The sequence below is a fragment of the Engystomops pustulosus genome, chromosome 2 (assembly GCF_040894005.1).
Source record: "Engystomops pustulosus chromosome 2, aEngPut4.maternal, whole genome shotgun sequence".
Lineage (NCBI taxonomy): Eukaryota > Metazoa > Chordata > Amphibia > Anura > Leptodactylidae > Engystomops > Engystomops pustulosus.
This window is the reverse complement of record NC_092412.1, coordinates 157335986-157353796: the sequence shown is the minus strand read 5'-3', so window position 1 is coordinate 157353796 and position 17811 is coordinate 157335986. Positions and strand designations below refer to the sequence as shown.

General features: G+C 42.6%; 1 long non-coding RNA gene across 1 annotated transcript; it reads right to left on the bottom strand.

The window, feature by feature from the left end:
- Positions 1 to 5658: 5658 nt before the first annotated feature.
- LOC140116636 (uncharacterized) lies at positions 5659 to 14936 on the bottom strand. Its single transcript, XR_011852873.1, has 3 exons — positions 14725 to 14936; positions 13270 to 13308; positions 5659 to 5911 (listed from the first exon to the last, which is right to left on the bottom strand). It is a non-coding gene; the product is annotated as an uncharacterized lncRNA (long non-coding RNA).
- Between the last annotated feature and the right edge of the window lie 2875 nt (positions 14937 to 17811).

Sequence of the window (17811 nt, the reverse complement as noted above, 5' to 3'; positions counted from 1 at the left end):
ATTACTGGCTACTGTGGGTCATCACTGTGACTACTGGCTACAGGACGCATTATTGTTGCTACTGTGGGGATCACTGTGACTAGTGGCAACTGGGCGGAGTATTCTGGCTACTGGGGGCATAAATGTCAATACTCGGTACTGGAGGCATTATCATGGCTACAGAGATCATCACTGTGACTACTGGCTACTGGGAGCATTATTATGACTACAGGGGGCATCACTGTGACTACTGGGACCAAGCACTGGGGCTACTGTGCATAAGCTTTGCGGCTACTGGGGGCAGGCACTGGGACAATTTTCTTTTGTGACTACTGGAGACTGAGGTGGCAGGCATTATGAATATTGGCTACTGTGGGACAGGCACTGCATATGTGGGCTACTGGGGAAAGGCACTGTGGGAAATGGCTGCTAGGGGCTGCTAGTGTGACTATTGGCTACTACAGGGTTGGGGATTTGACAACTGACTACTGGGGATGGCTGAGACTATTGGCTACAGTGTGGGGGCAATGTGACTACTCTGGGTGGACACCATTACTATTTTGGTAACTCTTGGGGCACTGTTACTATATTGGCTACTGTGTCGGGGCACCGTCACTATATTGGCTAGTTTGTGGGGGCACCATTACTTTATTGGTTAACTGTGTGGTGGCACTGTTACTATATTGACACCTGTGTGAAGACAACATTAATATTTTGGTTTTGGTGACTGTGGGGGCACTGTTACTTTATTGGCTACTGTGTGGTGGCACTGTTACTATATTGGCTACTGTGTGGGGGAACTGTTACTATGTTGGCTATTGTGTGGGGATGCTGTTAAGGTATTAGATACTGTGTGGTGGCAATGTTGCGCTATTGGGGAACTTAAAATCTGCACAGACGAGTTGTGGCTGGAAGAAGCTGAAAAGGCGGCCAGGTAGAAGAAGATGAAAGAGACTGCTCTGATAAGATTTGATTGGATTTAAATTAAGTGCTGGCATGAGCTCACAATTTAATACACAATGGCACTGCACTTACTACTCAATATTTTTTACACTGAGATTGGTTCTATTTTTATGAACTTAGCTGGGTTCCGGTAATGTTTTTACATACTTACTTTCTGGTTCTGCATTTATTTACTGATCTCTGCTCTGGTGCTATGTATATTTTCTTATCTCAGTTCTAGTGCTGTTTTTATTTACTGTTCTTGTTCTAGTGCTTTATGCTCTGCAAGTATGGGTCTTGGTTTTACTGCTGTATATGTATAGTACTTGGAGATGGGGTTGTATTTATGACTTCTTCCTCCCTAAGTACAGAGGCTGTTGTTAAAAATTTTAATCCTACCCCTGGGCAGGACTGTACTCATGGTAGAGCATGGTAGAGGGGGAACACATATCACTTCTGTATTGCGGTACCTAGAATCACATAACTGCAGTTAAATACATAGGGCCACATTTAGCATCTGTTACACTTTCCACTGAAAAGAAGGTGGAAAGTGCTTGCACGACTATTTATGAAGTGTCTGCAGGGCCGGATTATAGGCGGGGCTCACGGGGCTAGAGCCCCGGGGCCCCCACCATCTTGCCCCCCCAGGGGGCCCCCACCAGATCACACCCCCTCCGGGCCCTGACTCCACCTCCCTGAGCCGTCCGCCAGACGCCGGCACAGGTGACCGCCTCCCCGCATATCCCCCTGCATGGCCGGCCTGCCCGTCCGCCCCCCAGCACAAGTTACCGCCTCTCCGCCCACCCTTCAGCTTCATAGCTGAGCCGTCCTGCCGCCCGGCACACGTTCCCGCCTACCTGCACGCCCATCCTGCTGCATGGCCAGACCTTCCCGCCCGCTCGCAATGCTGCTCGCGCTCCCTCCTCCCCTTCCCGAGCAAGCAGCCGTCCTCCGCAAGCCCCACCTCCCCGGACAAGCAGCTGTCCTCCGCTCCCAGCAAATCCCCCCCCCCCGCCCGAACAAACAGCCGTCCTCTGCTCACGTCGGCCACCCCCTCCGCCCGCTGGAATGAGCAGCCCTCCTCCGCTCCCCGCCTGCCCGCTCCGCTACCAGCCAACCCCCGCCCACCCCCCACGCGCGAACAAACAGCCGTCCTGCGCTCATCCCACTCCCCACCCCCCTCGCCAGAACCAGCAGCCGTCCTCCGTTGCGGCGCCCCTCCCCTGTATATACTGTGTATATATGCGTCTACTGTCTATATATTTATATACTGTGTATATGTGTATATACTCTGTATATATGCATCTACTGTCTATATATGTATATACTGTATTTATACATGCATATATTTGTATAAGCCTATATATGTGCACATTTAAATATATATATATATGATTTATGTTTAAATGCTGTGTATGTGGTATGTATGTATATGCTCTGTATACTGAATTTGTGTGTGTATTTCCCGTATGTGTGTGAAAATGCTGTATATACTGAATGTGTGTGTATTTGCTGTATGTGTGTATATTCTGTATGTATATGCAGCATGTGTGTATATGGTATTTTTATACTGCATCTATGTGTATATATGGTCAGTGTATACTGTATGTGTAAATATATATTTATTGTATATAATATGCATGCCGTATGTGTGATGTATATATACTGTATGTGTGTATATACTTTATGAGTTTGTGTATACTTTACACACACTACATTCACACTACCATATGGAGGACGTATATATGGCCGATATAGGTCCTCCATAGATGGCAATGGGCGCACGGCGCCTTACGGGAGCGGTACGGTGCAGCACACGTGCGGCACCGTACCGTTCCGTACCCGGGAAAAAGATAGGACCTGTCCTATCTTTACCCGTAGTACGGCGCCGTGTGCCATAACTTCCTATGGAGAGGGGCGAAGGTGAGCTGCGCTCACCTCCTCCTCCTCTCCCCGTGCACTGCCGTTGCCCGCTACGGTACGGTACAGGCGGGTAACGGTAGTGTGAATTTAGCCTATTAGTGTATAAATGTATATGGGTACATAAATGTGTAAAGGTGGATATAAAGATGTGTTATTGGGGATGAGGCGGCTGTATGTAGCTGTGTTACTGGGGTGAGGCGGTTGTATGTAGCTGTGTTACTGGGGGCGAGGCAGTTGTATGTAGCTGTGTTACAGGGGGCGAGGCGGCTGTATGTAGCTGTGTTACAGGGGGCGAGGCGGCTGTATGTAGCAGTGTTACAGGGGGCGAGGCGGCTGTATGTAGATGTGTTACTGGGGGCCAGGCGGTTGTATGTAGCTGTGTTACAGGGGGCGAGGCGGCTGTATGTAGTTGTGTTACTGGGTGTGAGGCGGCTATATGTAGCAGTGTTACTGGGTGTGAGGCGGCTGTATGTAGCTGTGTTACTGGGGGCGAGGCGGCTGTATGTAGCTGTGTTCCTGGGGATGAGGCGGCTGTATGTAGCTGTGTTACTGGGGATGAGGCGGCTGTATGTAGCTGTATTACAGGGGGTGAGGCGGCTGTATGTAGCTGTGTTACTGGGGGCGAAGCGGTTGTATGTAGCTGTGTTACAGGGGGTGAGGCGGCTGTATGTAGCGGTGTTACAGGGGGCGAAGCGGTTGTATGTAGCTGTGTTACTGGGGGCGAGGCAGTTGTATGTAGCGGTGTTACAGGGGGCGAAGCGGTTGTATGTAGTTGTGTTATTGGGGACGAGGCAGCTGTATGTAGCTGTGTTACTGGGGGCGAGGCAGCTGTATGTAGCTGTGTTACTGGGGGACGAGGCGGCTGTATGTAGCTGTGTTACTGGGGGCGAGGCAGCTGTATGTAGCTGTGTTACTGGGGGACGAGGCAGCTGTATGTAGCTGTGTTACTGCTGGGATAGTGAATAGTGAGCAGGAGGACGTGTATGCACGCTGCATTCAGTGGGGGCCTCCACCAGATTTTACGCCCAGGGGCCCCCACCAACCTTAATCCGGCCCTGAGTGTCTGTAAAAGTTTTGTCAGCGGCACCACAAAATTCTGCACCTAAAGGGGCGTTACGGTGTTGATTATTGAAGACCATGTGCCAGTACACAATAATCTGGCGCACTTTGCACATTAGTGAGGCAAACTGCACCACGTAAATTTTACATCACTATTGATAAATCTGACCCATAGTCTAAATTGGGAGCTAAATGTAAAAATTTCCAGTTCTGCGGGACCTAGAAACACAATTTTCCTCTCTAAAACCAATCTGCGTTTCTAGGTTCCAGGGTGCCAGTTGAATTGTGCCCCTGCAATGCGCATCATTATCTTCAGAAATAAGTGATATATTTTCCACTTCAGTGGTGTTTACACAAACGTGTGATTTCTCCAGTCCTGTATTTCCGTGCTGTATGAGGCCCCATGCACATGAACATTTAGAGAACTTATTAAAACGGCCGTATATACGGCCAGGATATGGCCCCATTCATTCCAAGGGGCAATAATGCCATCACGTGTACCGTGATGCACACGTATATACAGCTCTACTCTGGCCATAAATACAGGACATATTGCAACTGTATAACAACATATGGCACTGTATCCATACTGTATCCATATAAAATTTGGTTGGCTGGCAAATGATGGATGGCTGACAGAATGCACCTCACATTGGTTCTGGATCCCCATGGAATGCATGGGGCCATATGCTGGCCACATATATACGTCCGGTGGGCAATATGGCTATGTAAATGGATGGCCGTGTTGCCCATTGAAATGAAAAGGGACGTATTCTACCTGTATATACAGCCTTATTAAGCTGTGTGATTTCTGCAGTCCCATATTACCTTGCTGTATGAAGGGGGCTGGCAGGCTGTATACTTAAGGGGGCTGGCAGGCTGTATACTTAAGGGGGCTGGCAGGCTGTATACTTAAGGGAGCTGGAGGCTGTATACTTAAGGGGGCTGGCTGGCTGTATACTTAAGGGGGCTGGCAGGCTGTATACTTAAGGGGGCTGGCAGGCTGTATACTTAAGGGGGCTGGCAGGCTGTATACTTAAGGGGGCTGGCAGGCTGTATACTTAAGGGAGCTGGAGGCTGTATACTTAAGGGGGCTGGAGGCTGTATACTTAAGGGGGCTGGAGGCTGTATACTTAAGGGGGCTGGCAGGCTGTATACTTAAGGGGGCTGGCAGGCTGTATACTTAAGGGGGCTGGCAGGCTGTATACTACTGGGGCTGGATGGCTATACACTGGGTGGCTGAGACCAATGTATTTTCCACCCTCTGCTTATACTCGAGTCAATAGGTTTTCCCAGTTTTTGGTGGTAAAATTAGGGGCCTCGGCTTATACTCGGGTCGGCTTATACTCGAGTATATACAGTACTTCGCTACAAAACGAAAATACATGAGAAAATAGGACATGCTTTATATTTTTATACAGCTTGCTTACTGTATGATGGGCAATACGGCCATGTAAATGATTGCCCAATGAAATAAATGGGGCCGTATGGTACCCGAATACAGTATACGGCCGTTTTCATACATTCGTGTGAATGCAGCCTTGGATTTTCTGCTTATAATATGTTACATGAGCCTTCTCTATCGGCTTCCAGTTTGTGTACAGGAAAGAAAGCCTCATTGCTAAAGTGAAAAAACAGATCAAACAAACGTATTTCCTTATTAAAGTATAATCCAAAGTTTACAATTAATATATACACTTTTGATTTATGCAACTTTTGTTAAAAATGTAGTCACCATTTTCACACTTGATACATCTTTATACATGGATTTATGCTAGATGTACTGGATATGAGCTTCATTGATATATATAATTAGCTGGGATATATTTACCAGGTAAACATCTTTTAATATTGAAAAGTAAAGGCCTATAAATGAGAAAATACATTTTATTTTGTGAGGCATCCTTCTGTCTTCATGCAATACAATGAATTCACTTGTCTCCATTAGTTGTACTTTTCACCATAATCTACCATAGCAAGCTTCCAATCACAATGGTGATGAATATCCCTGTGGAAAATAAATAAAATATAGAATGTATCTGGTATTATAATTAGCCATGTAGAGTATAAATATACAAAGAGGAGGAATAACCATATAGAAAACAAGTTTACTCTTTTAAACATGGAAAAAGGGGCACTTATTCATTCATCCAGATAGCCATGGCCAAACATATTATTACGTATATATGCAGACAACCAGAACTAAACTCCTATAAATAAAATCCAGAGGGGTATTTACCATGCCTTGCATGCTAGTTTTATGGCATAAAAGCATGGGTGGGATTCAAAATTTTAACAGGCTTCCTACTTTTGGGGCAAGAAGAACATTCTGTAGTGTGAAAATAAATTATATATAATAAACTATTACAATATTTAAAATGCATTTAAATCAATCTTTATGTAGCCACCAGTCACAGTGCCAGCCCCCAGCAACCATAGCCACCAATCATAGTGCCTGCCCCATTTACAGTAACCACCTGGCACAGCCCCTGCACCCAGTTGCAGTATCCAGTAGTTACAGTGCCTGCCCCAGTTATGGTAGCCACCAGTCAATGTGCCTGCTCTCTCTTACCATAACCACAAGTGGCCACCAGTGCCTGTCTCCAGTAACCATTGCCACCAGTCACAGTGCCAAGTTACAGTAACCAACAGCCCACCAGCCTAGTGCTTCTTCTTGACTCTGTGAGCCAGCTGTGATTTTAACCCCTTAAAGATTACCTGTCACCTTAAAAAATGCTCTAGGAGCTGCTTACTAAAGTAAGCAGCTCCTCGCGCTACCCCATTATTAGCAGTGTTAAACTACTAAATTTACCTTCCGATAAAGCTAGTGAACACTGTACTCCAGTACCCTCAGAACAATGGACCAAGCTTACAGCGGTGCGGCATATTCATGGGACCACCCATCACACGCCATAGGCCGGTGGTGACTGCTAGGCTTCATGGGGCAGTCACCTCCTCCTCGTACCGCCACCTCATGAACACGCCTTGGTTTGGCGTTCTGAGGGTACATGCAGTGCAGTGTTCGTTAGCTTTATCAGAAGGTTCCAATAAAGCCAGCAGTTTAACATTGCTACTACTGGGGTAATGCTAGGAGCTGCTTACTTTTTTGTGACAGGTCCTTTTTAACTAAGCAGCCTATTTTGACCGTATGGACACAACCCCGGTTTTCAAATCTAACCTGTGTCAATCTAATTGTAATAACTTTGGAACTCTTTAATATACCAAGGTGTACAGTGGTGGCCAAAAGTATTGTCATCCCTGCAATTCTGTCAGATAATCAGTTTTTTTCCAAAAAATTATTGCAGTCAGAAATTCTTTGGTATTATTATCTTCATTTAATTTGTCTTCAATGGAAAACCACAAAAAGAATTGTCAAAAAGCCAAATTGGATATAATTATACTCAACCTCTGCCCTGTGTCCTTGTGTGTACCACATAGAGCATGGAGAATGAAGACCAAAGAACTGTCTGAGGACTTGAGAATCAAAATTGCGAGGAAGCATGAGCAATCTCAAGGCTACAAGTCCATCTCCAAAGACCTGAATGTTCCTGTGTCTACCGTGCGCAGAGTCATCAAGAAGTTTAAAGCCCATGGCACTGTGGCTGACCTCCCTAGATGTGGATGGAAAAGAAAAACTGACGAGAGATTTCAACGCAAGATTGTGCGGATGGTGAATAAAGAACCTTGACTAACATCCAAACAAGTTCAAGCTCCCCTTCAGTCCAAGGGTACAACAGTATCAACCCGTACTATCCATCGGTGTCTGAATGAAAAGGGACTGTATGGTAGGATACCCAGGAAGACCCCACTTCTAACACAAAAACATAAAAAAAGGCCAGGCTGGAGTTTTCCAAAACTTACCTGAGAAAGCCTAAAATGTTTTGGGACAATGTTCTCTGGTCAGATGAGACAAAAGTAGAGCTTTTTGGGAAAAGACATAGAGTTTACAGAAAAAAAAAGGCCTTCAAAGAAAAGAATACGGTCCCTACAGTCAAACATGGCGGAGGTTCCCTGATGTTTTGGGGTTGCTTTGCTGCCTCTGACACTGGACTGCTTGGCTGTGTGCATGGTATTATGAAGTCTGAAGACTACCAATAAATTTTGTAGCATAATGTAGGGCCCAGTGTGAGAAAGCTGGTCTCCCTCAGAGGGAGCTGTGGCTGAGGGGATTGTAGTGATGGTCAGGGTTTAATAACCTCCCTTTGGTACTTCACTACGCAACGCTATTGTGTACCTTTGGAATGAGTGGCACTTAGTACTAATATTTATTGTGTATGAGCTTGACTAATTGACTGCCACCACACTTCCTGTTTTTTGTGGTTTTTAACCCCTAGGCGCACCAGGACGTTATAGTACGTCCCCGGGGCTAGATGCTTAGCGCACGGGGACGTTCTATAACGTCCTGCTTCTGGCACCGGCTCACGAACGGAGCCGGTACCAGAAGCAGCGGCTGTCAGCTGTCTAGTACAGCTGACAGCCTGCGCTAACACCCGCGATCGGAGCCGGCTCCGATCGCGGGTGTTAACCCCTTACACGCCGCGGTCAAACATGACCGCGGCGTGTAAGGGTGTAAGCGCTGTGGATCGGATCCCCCGTGCCGCTTACCGGGGGATCCGATCCTCTGCCGGGCAGCTCCGAGGACTGGCATGTGCCCCGGAGCTGCCCGGTCTCCATGGCAGCCAGACCCCTTCCGGGTCTGGCTGTAAACTGTCTGAGCATGCGCAAGCTTGCTCAGACAGTTTACACTGCTCTACAATAAAATAGTATTGTAGAGCAGTGTATTGAACTTAAACCAGTGATCAGAGCATCACTGGTTTAAGTTCAAGTATGTATAAGTAAAAATATGCAAAAACAGTTAACACTACACATTATAATAAATAAAAAATTAATACATAAAAATATAAGCCCCTAAAATGTCACTTTCCCATAAAAAAAACTTAATAAAGTATAAAAAACATAAAAACACAAAAAAACCCCGCATATTTGGTATTGCCGCGTCCGTAACAATCTGCATAATAAAACAGAATTGTTACTGGACCCGCACGGTAAACGCCGGAGGAAAAAAACGCAAAAAACGTTCCGAAAAAAGATAATTTTTAATTAATACCCTATAAAAAATGCTCTAAAAAGTGATTTAAAAAATGTTATGCACTCCAAAATAAGCCCACTAAAAAGAACAACTGTTCTCGCAAAAAATAAGCCCCTAACAAGATTTATCTGCCAAAAAATAAAAAAGTTATGCATATAAAAAGATGGTGATGCTAAAATGAATAAGATTTTCTCCAAATTAGTTTTTATTCAGTACAATTGAATAAAATACACAAAACCCCCACATATTTGGTATCCCTGCGTCCGTAACAATCTGTATAATAAAACAGAATCGTTATTAGATCCGCAAAGTGAACCCCGTAAAAAACAACCTAAAAAAACTCTCTCTGATAAAGATGATTTTTTATTAATGCCCTTTAAAAATGCTCTAAAAAAGTGATTTTAAAAAGTTACGCAATCTAAAATAAGACCACTAAAAAGAGCTATCATTCTTGCAAAAAATAAGCCCTTAAACAGATTTTTGAGGTGAAAAATAAAAAAGTTATGCATATGTAAGTCGGTGATGCTAAAATTAACAACAATTTTGCCAAATTACTTTTTATTCAGTAAAAATGGGAAAAAATAAAAAAATCTATATAAATGAAGTATTTTCATAAACGTGGCGACCCAAAGAATAAAAATAATATACTATTTTCATGGTATGGTTAACGGCCAAAAAAAAAAACACATAAAAATTTTCCTAAAAATTGATGATTTTCATTTCCTCCACCAACAAAGAGTTAATTAAATCTCACCAATTAGCTATAGATGCCCCAAAATTATGTATTAGAAAAGTGCATCTCATGTGGCAAAAGAAATAAGCCCCTATAGGTCCTCATTAAAAAAAAGAAAAAAATTATAGCCTGTACAATGTGACAGCAAATCTGCTCCGGATGGCGCCTCCTTCCCTTCTATGCCCGGCCGTGCGCCCATACAGCAGGTTACCACCACATGTAGGGTATCGGTGTACTCGGGAGAAATTGCGTATCAAACTTTGTGGAGCCTTTTTTCATTTTATCCATTACAAATGTTTAATTTTCCACCCAAAATGAGTGTATTGTGAAAAAATATTACAATTTGCAGACTCCACCTCCATTTTGTTTTAACCCCTATAAAACACGTAAAGGGTTAACAAACTTCTTAAAAGTGGTTTTTCATACGTTGAGGGGTGTAGTTTCCACAATGGGGTAATTTACGAGTCTCGCTATTATTTAGGCCTCTCAGTGTCAATTAGAAACTGTGCAGGTCCATCTAAATACAGGTTTTGGCGATTTTACAAAAAATGTGAAAAATGGCTCCCAAATTCTGAGCTTCATAACATTCTAGTAAAATATGTGGAATCTGAAAAAACCATGCCAACATAAAGCAGACATTTGGGAAATGTAAGTTATGAATTTATTTGGGTGCTATGACTTTCTGAATCAAAAGTAGAGAATTTAGAACGTTGAAAATAAAGAATTTTTCAACATTTTTGCCAAATTTTGTTTTTTTTCATAACTAAACGCAAAAGATTTCATCCAAATTTTTAAACTAATTTGAAGTACAATGTGTCACGAGAAAACAATCTCAAAATCCCCTGGATATCTCACAGCGTTCCAAAGCTATAACCACTTATAGTGACACAGGCCAGATTTGAAAAATGGGGCCGCGTCCTTTAGGCCAAAAGATGCTGTGTCCCGTAGGGGTTAATATTGTATGTTTTAGTGTTTATTGATTGCCATGTCATGTATTAATAAAGATTGGAGTAATTTTGTGGGATTGACATTACGGTTTTTGGTCATTTTTGATCCTGTATACTTGTATTGGTAAAGGGTTTTGTACATTTTGTGAAAGTCCCATTGGTTTGTTAGATATTATTAGTAAACAAACAGCATTGCAGCAGAGTATATTACTAAGATACTGCCTAGTATACTGACTCAGTTCAACAGACTGCCTTTTGTAGTGGTACTTGATCTACACTCATGCCTTTGCGTTACAGAGTTAACAATGGTGTGCGTCATTACAGTGTTAAGGACTAGACACTGCCCGTCCCTTGTAATGTGCCATTTACTAATATGTTGGTGGCACTTGTGTGGAAGGGAGAGTTCATTTGAACACAAGCCCAACTGAGAAGAATCATTGGAAGTCCAAGGACCTGGTAACTTTGGGAATCCTTGAAAACTCCTTGCCGCCAGTCCGTATAAAGAATCACAAATATGGTAAGTAAATGTACCGAATAGATATCTGGCAAAGGATTCTGATATCGATTAAATATCAGAAGCATAACACATCAATTTAAACAGATTTGTTGACACTTCCCTATCATTAAAAACCCTTGAAGGCATGAAAATGTATATGGACAAAACCTCAAAAAATATCATCTCAAAAAACATGCATTTATCATATGCTGACAAGCCTTACTTAGTAAAGAAGGCAAGTGTACCAAATACAAGCCCAAGTCCAAACGGTTTCGTTTTTCACAGGGTGAAGATTTATTTTGGCTACTAAAAATTTAGTTGAGCAACCAGAGGTGGGAACCGACTGGTTAACCCCTGCTTGGGTGAGCTGTTGTCAAAATTATGATTAGCTCACCGAGCCAGGGTGAAGCAAATTGGCAATCCTGCTTTGACCCCTTGATTTCAGCAGTAGCGGCCTGAGTGATGATACATCCGCCTGCGCTGGGTCAAAGATGACCCAACGCAGGCTGTTGTGTGATGCCACCATGTGTCCCCTGCACCACAGCTCTGGGATGAGGGCACAAAAAGAATTATCTTGGCTAGAGGGGGCATCACTGTGACTACTGGATACTGAGGGCATTATTTTGGCTACAGGTGGCATCACTGTGACTACTGGCTTCTGGGTGCATTATTATGATTACTGGGGACATCAATCTGAGCACTGGTTACTTAGAGCATTATTTTGGCTACAGGGGGCATTATTGTGAGTACTGGCTTCTGGGCAAATAAATGTGTCTACTGGAACCCTCACTGTAACTGCTGGCTACTTAGACATCACTGTGACTGCCGGTTACTGGGGGCATCACTGTTACAACTGGCTACTGGGGGCATTATTGTGGCTACAGGGGGCATCACTGTGGCTACTGGGGAATCAATGTGTCTAATGGTGGCATAACTGTGACTGCTGGCTACTGGGGCATCACTATGACTGCCAGCTACTGGGGACCTCACTGTTACAACTGGCAACTGGGGACATCACTGTGACCAGATTAGCTATTATGAGTGAGCAGCATTACTATTTTGATGACTATGGGGGCATTGTTACTATATGGGCTACTTTGTAAAGGCACTGTGAGTATATTGACTACTGTGTGTGGGGGCATTATTATCACATTTCTATTGGGAGGGGAATGTTACTAGATTGCTTAGTGTGGATACATTATATTGATATCTAGGGGAACAAAAGAACAGTACTTAGTTTGTGATATGAAGATAGAGAAGATGAAGTGAGGAACCTAAAATGTTTGTGTTCCTAAGTCCTTCAGTAATGTCTTTTCACTGGTTGTTACAATGTTCTCTCCCTCCTCCCTCTGTAATCTAGCAGCAGAGGAGGGAGTGAAGACCTCCAGAGGCAGGAAGACCTGCCCTGCACACTATAACAACTAGTGAAAAGACATCAATGAGGGGCTCTGGAGACATCCTCCAGAGCCCTTCTGGCTCATTAGCATAATTGTAGAAGTTTATTTTGGAAGAAAGGATGCCAAGGAGAACAAATATAAGAATATTACCACCGTCATGGTGCCTGGATCTATGAGTAAGTATTTCTGGTTTATCATGGATTTTGATGGTAGATTTTCTTTAATACAATTAAATCCGGCAGGGCCACCACAACAACTTCTTTATAAAGGGAAGAGCGTCTATAACACCTCCTGAGATGGGCCTTGGGCCAGTGAAGTATTTGGTTTTGATAAAAAAAGGAACAGAGTAGCTCACATCCCAGCCAGATGACAAGTTCTATTATCCTTGATACTTTTAAATATGTATAGTGAAATATAATATATAGGTAAATATAAGCATAGTTTTTCAGCAAATATATATTTGGGATTACTAACCAAAAGATATTATTGACATATCAATAGAATAATTAATTAACAACTTAATGACAGGCACTGGAATTGTTAAGCGCAGCATCATTATACTGCTACACCCAGAATAGTTGATGACATTAATTGAAGTTAACCTCTCAGAGGCTCTGATGGCTATCATAGGTAAAATATTACTTAGTAAAAGTTAAAAAAATTTTAAAAAACACAAGTTCAAATCTCCTCTCATTATCTTTTACCTCTGTTGGCTAAGAAGATTTTTGCAGAGTTGCTGGAGGCTGAAAAAAAAAATATATATGCATGAAAAGGCTACTCATTATTTTAACACCTAAAGTGTCATCATAGTTTAATGAAATTATTTTTAACCTCTCCATTTTTGTGCAGCGCTGCTTAATCTGTAGGCGCTATATAAAATAAAGAATTGTATTATTATTACCTGCAATAGTACAGGATGGGTCATTTATAAGGATACACCTCAATAAAATGGGAATGGCTGGTGATTTCAACTTCCTGTATGTGGCACAATAGTATATCGGCGGGGGGGAAACTTTTGGTTGTTGACCATGGCAGGCATTTGGAAGTTGGTCATTTTGGATTCAACTTTTTTTCCAGAAGAGGGTCATGTAACACATCAAACTTATTGAGAATTTCACAAGAAAAAAAATGGTGGGCTTGGTTTTAACATAACTGTGCAAAGTGCTGCTAATATTATTGGATTTTCAGTGCAACCCTCTTCTCTCACTCTTGACATACTGATGGCAACACCGCAGAAGAAATGCTAGCATAGGCTTAAAGTATTCATTGTTGCAAATACCTCACATCTCATATCTTCACAGCATAGACAATTGCCTTCAGATGTCCCCAAAGATAAAAGTCTAAGGCGGTCAGATTGGAAGACCATGGCATATGTAGTATATGCTTGTTTTAAAGATTAAGCCATGCATGTCTAAGTACTGACTATTCTTTAAGGTGAAACTGTGAATCGCTCATTAAATCAGTTATGGTTTAACCATGGTTCAATTGACCCACAACAACCAATCCACTTTCCAGGAAACTGTTCAGGTAGGAATGCTCGGACGTTTGGGGGTCAAACATTTGCAAATAATGCTCAGACCTTTGGGGTCATAAACTTGTAAATAACTAATAAAAGAATAAGTTACAACCAAGCACACCATTGTTTTTACTTGTGAAATAGGTTTGATATGTTTCCTCTGATGACCTTCTTCCCATTGGAACAAAAAGTTGCCTTCAACATGGTCAACACCCATCTTGAAAAGTTTCACGCCTCCCATATACTAATCTGCCACAAACTGGAAGTTGATATCACCAACCATTCCAATTTTATTTAGGTGTATCCATATAAATTGCCCAATCGGTACATTTTGCCTTGCTTTAAATGCATAAAATAACTATTTTGGTATTACAAAAACCAACAAAATAAAAACTTTAGATGTTTTTTGGCTTTTGAAATGTAAAGATGGAAAAAAATGAAGAAGTTCCCAGTGCTGGAAGAAGATTTCAAACCAATGCATGTAAGTTTTCAATCTTATTATGATATTGATTCAATGAGGAGAAATCTTATCACTGTCATCCTATTAGAAAAATGGTATTGAAACTCATCTGTGTGGGTGCCTAGCACTGTGTTTTCTTCACCTTTTTCATATAATACAGCCCAAGTCTTTCACTGTACTTACTGTCACAGCATTTGGTAGAGTTGTTAAATCTCAGGTCTTTAGGGCAGCAAGTTGACTCAGGAAGAAGACAGTTGTCATCAATTAAGCAAGGTTCTAATCCGCTTCCACTGTCATCCACATTGCAATTGCAGCTGTCTCCAATGCACTGCATGTCCAAACAACTAGAGCACAACAAGCCTATGGAAACAATAGCAGAGATGCTGCTTCCTTTCTTATCAATATATGCATCTGTAAAACATCGATATCCTTTCATATGAACATAAGCAGTTGTACTGTCAAGCTTACATATGGTCAACAATGAGTATCACATGATAAGATTGGCACCTGATGCATTGATCACCTGATGTAATCGACTTGTTAATTGATCCTGATCACATTGTGTATGCATGTAGTAAATAACAATTGCCGAACATATATATAGATGTATTATGGTCTAGATTATGGTCTAGATATGTGTAGTGTAGAAAATGTATTTATAGAATATGGGTATTGATATGTATATTAAAACAACAAGCATTTGTGGTGTCATTTCCTTCCTGACCACATAGGCACTCATTCCTACAGGCCCAATGGCTAACTATATTTTATTTAGTGTAGTAGAAAATCAGAGTTCCTGGAGAAAACCCAAACAAACACAGGGAGCATATAAGTACATACAAAGTCACAGTAGAAATAATGTAATACCATAAGCATGCACAGAATGGGAATACTTAGAATACCGGTATTTCTAATATATAAAGCTGAATGTATGTATGTATGTATGTATGTATGTTTACCGCTAAAGGAATCTGTACCGTCGCATTTACAATCACTGAACTTTGTACAGTCGCTGTCTGTGACTCAGGGAAGGTAATAGACCAGGTTTTGAGACAAATTTTTTACCTCACGCTTTCCGATATCCACTTATAACCCACCATTGTCTGTTGCTGCTGCTGTGGTAGTTGGAAGCTGAACCGTGATTGGTTGCTGTTCTGCCACAGGTCAATATGAGTCCGGGGCTTTGACTGGCTACTATACGCAATGAGCATAAGACAGTTTATGTGTGCGGTAAGATGTGAAGTAATATGTGAGGTAATATGATAACCACCATATGCAGGAGCCATTGTCTGCTGTTGCAATAAGCAAATAATCAGAGCTCGGCTTCTATTTTGCCACAGGTCATTAATATGAGCTCTTACTCTAGGCCAGTGATGGCAAACGTTTTAGAGGCCGAGTGCCCAAACTACAACAAAGACCCGCTTATTTATCGCAAAGTGCCAACACAGAAATTTAATTTGTGATTTGTACTCCCTTCTCTGTCACAGTTTTCATTGATACCAGCACCTGAGGACACCAATAAAGCAGAAAATAGTCCCAATAGAGCTGTCACTTTAAAATAGCTCTGTGCACAGAAAATCCTGGGCTGTCTGGGACTGCAGGAAGATACCTGGGTCATCTCTGGTGATGGCCTGAGTGCCAACAGAAAGGGCTCTGAGTGCCACCTCTGGCACCAGTGCCATAGGTTAGCCATCACTGCTCTAGGCATTGAAAATAATGCAGCTTAGGCTGCGTCCACATGTTGCGTTTTGTTTGTGTTAACGGATGCGTTTTCAAATGCATCACAACATCTGAGAAGAGTAGATTTGCCTTATTACATTGTTGCCAACATTGTGTTTACAAAATGCAGAGAGACAGGCGGGGAGAGTGAGTCAGGGGGAGTGAGTGACAGAGAGAGATGGGGAGAGTGAGTGACAGAGAGAGAGCCGGGGAAAGTGAACGACAGAGAGACAGATGGGGAAAGTGAGCGACAGAGAGACAGGAGGGGAGAGCGAGTGACAGGGAGAGAGACAGGGTGAGTGAGTGACAGAGAAAGAGACAGGGTGAGTGAGTGACAGAGAGAAAGAGGCAAAGGGAAGTGATAGAGAGATGGGTAGAGTGAGCAACAGAATGAGAGAGACGGGGAGAGTGAGCGACCTAGAGAGAGAGAGACGGGGAGAGTGAGCAACCGAGAGAGAGAGAGATGGGGAGAGTGAGCGACCGAGAGAGAAAGACGGGAAGAGTGAGCGACCGAGAGAGAGAGAGACGGGGAGAGTGAGCGACCGAGAGAGAGAGAGAGACGGGGAGAGTGAGCGACCAAGAGACACGGGGAGAGTGAGTGACCGAGAGAGAGAGAGAGACGGGGAGAGTGAGCGACCGAGAGAGAGAGAGACGGGGAGAGTGAGCGACTGAGAGAGAGAGAGACAGGGAGAGTGAGCGACCGAGAGAGAGAGACGGGGAGAGTGAGTGACAGAGAGAGAGACAGGGAGACAGACGGGGAGAGTGAGCGACAGAGAGACAGTCAGCGAGTGCAACTGAGTGACAGAGAGACAGGGGAGGAGAGTGAGTGACAGACAGCCAGTGAGTGTAAGTTAGACAGGTTGAGTAACTGAGACAGAGGCAGGGAGAGTGAGTGAGTGACAGACAGGGAGAGATGGATGCATAGATAGATGTATAATATTTTTTTTAACCAATACTATAAAGCTAGTACTTTATAAAAGCCATTTTTTGAGAGAAATTACACTTACCTTGTGGAGCTACAAAAAATAAAGGAGAATATATTTATTATTTGGAAATAAACAATTGCATTGTCACGATCTTCAATATGATGTTATCATGGTACAGTATTTTTCAAAATAATCTGTGCATTTAACTCTTAGAGTACTCAGCCCTTTTTTAATTTTTGTGCTCCCCATCATCTAAAGCTATATATTTTTTTTATTTATCTGTTTACAGAGCTGTGATAGGGCTTGTTTTGAGCAAGACAAATTTTACTTTTTAGTAGTACATTTTAACTCCCTGGTGTTAGTTGTTGTCAAGGGCGAATGGAGAGGTGTCACAAGCATATAAAAATAAATAAACCAAAAGAATCATAAACATGTTAGGTATCCCGACGTACCAAAATGTCCTTTCTATCAAAATCTAAAAACAATTATTCTAGCAGTAAACTCTGAAAGGGAAAAGTTTTTTGTTAATTTTGACGGAAAAAGTTTTGAAAAAAACTGTATTTGTAAAAGGAAAATCAAAAAATTAAGTCTTAATCATGATCTTCCTTATCAGAATATATGGAAA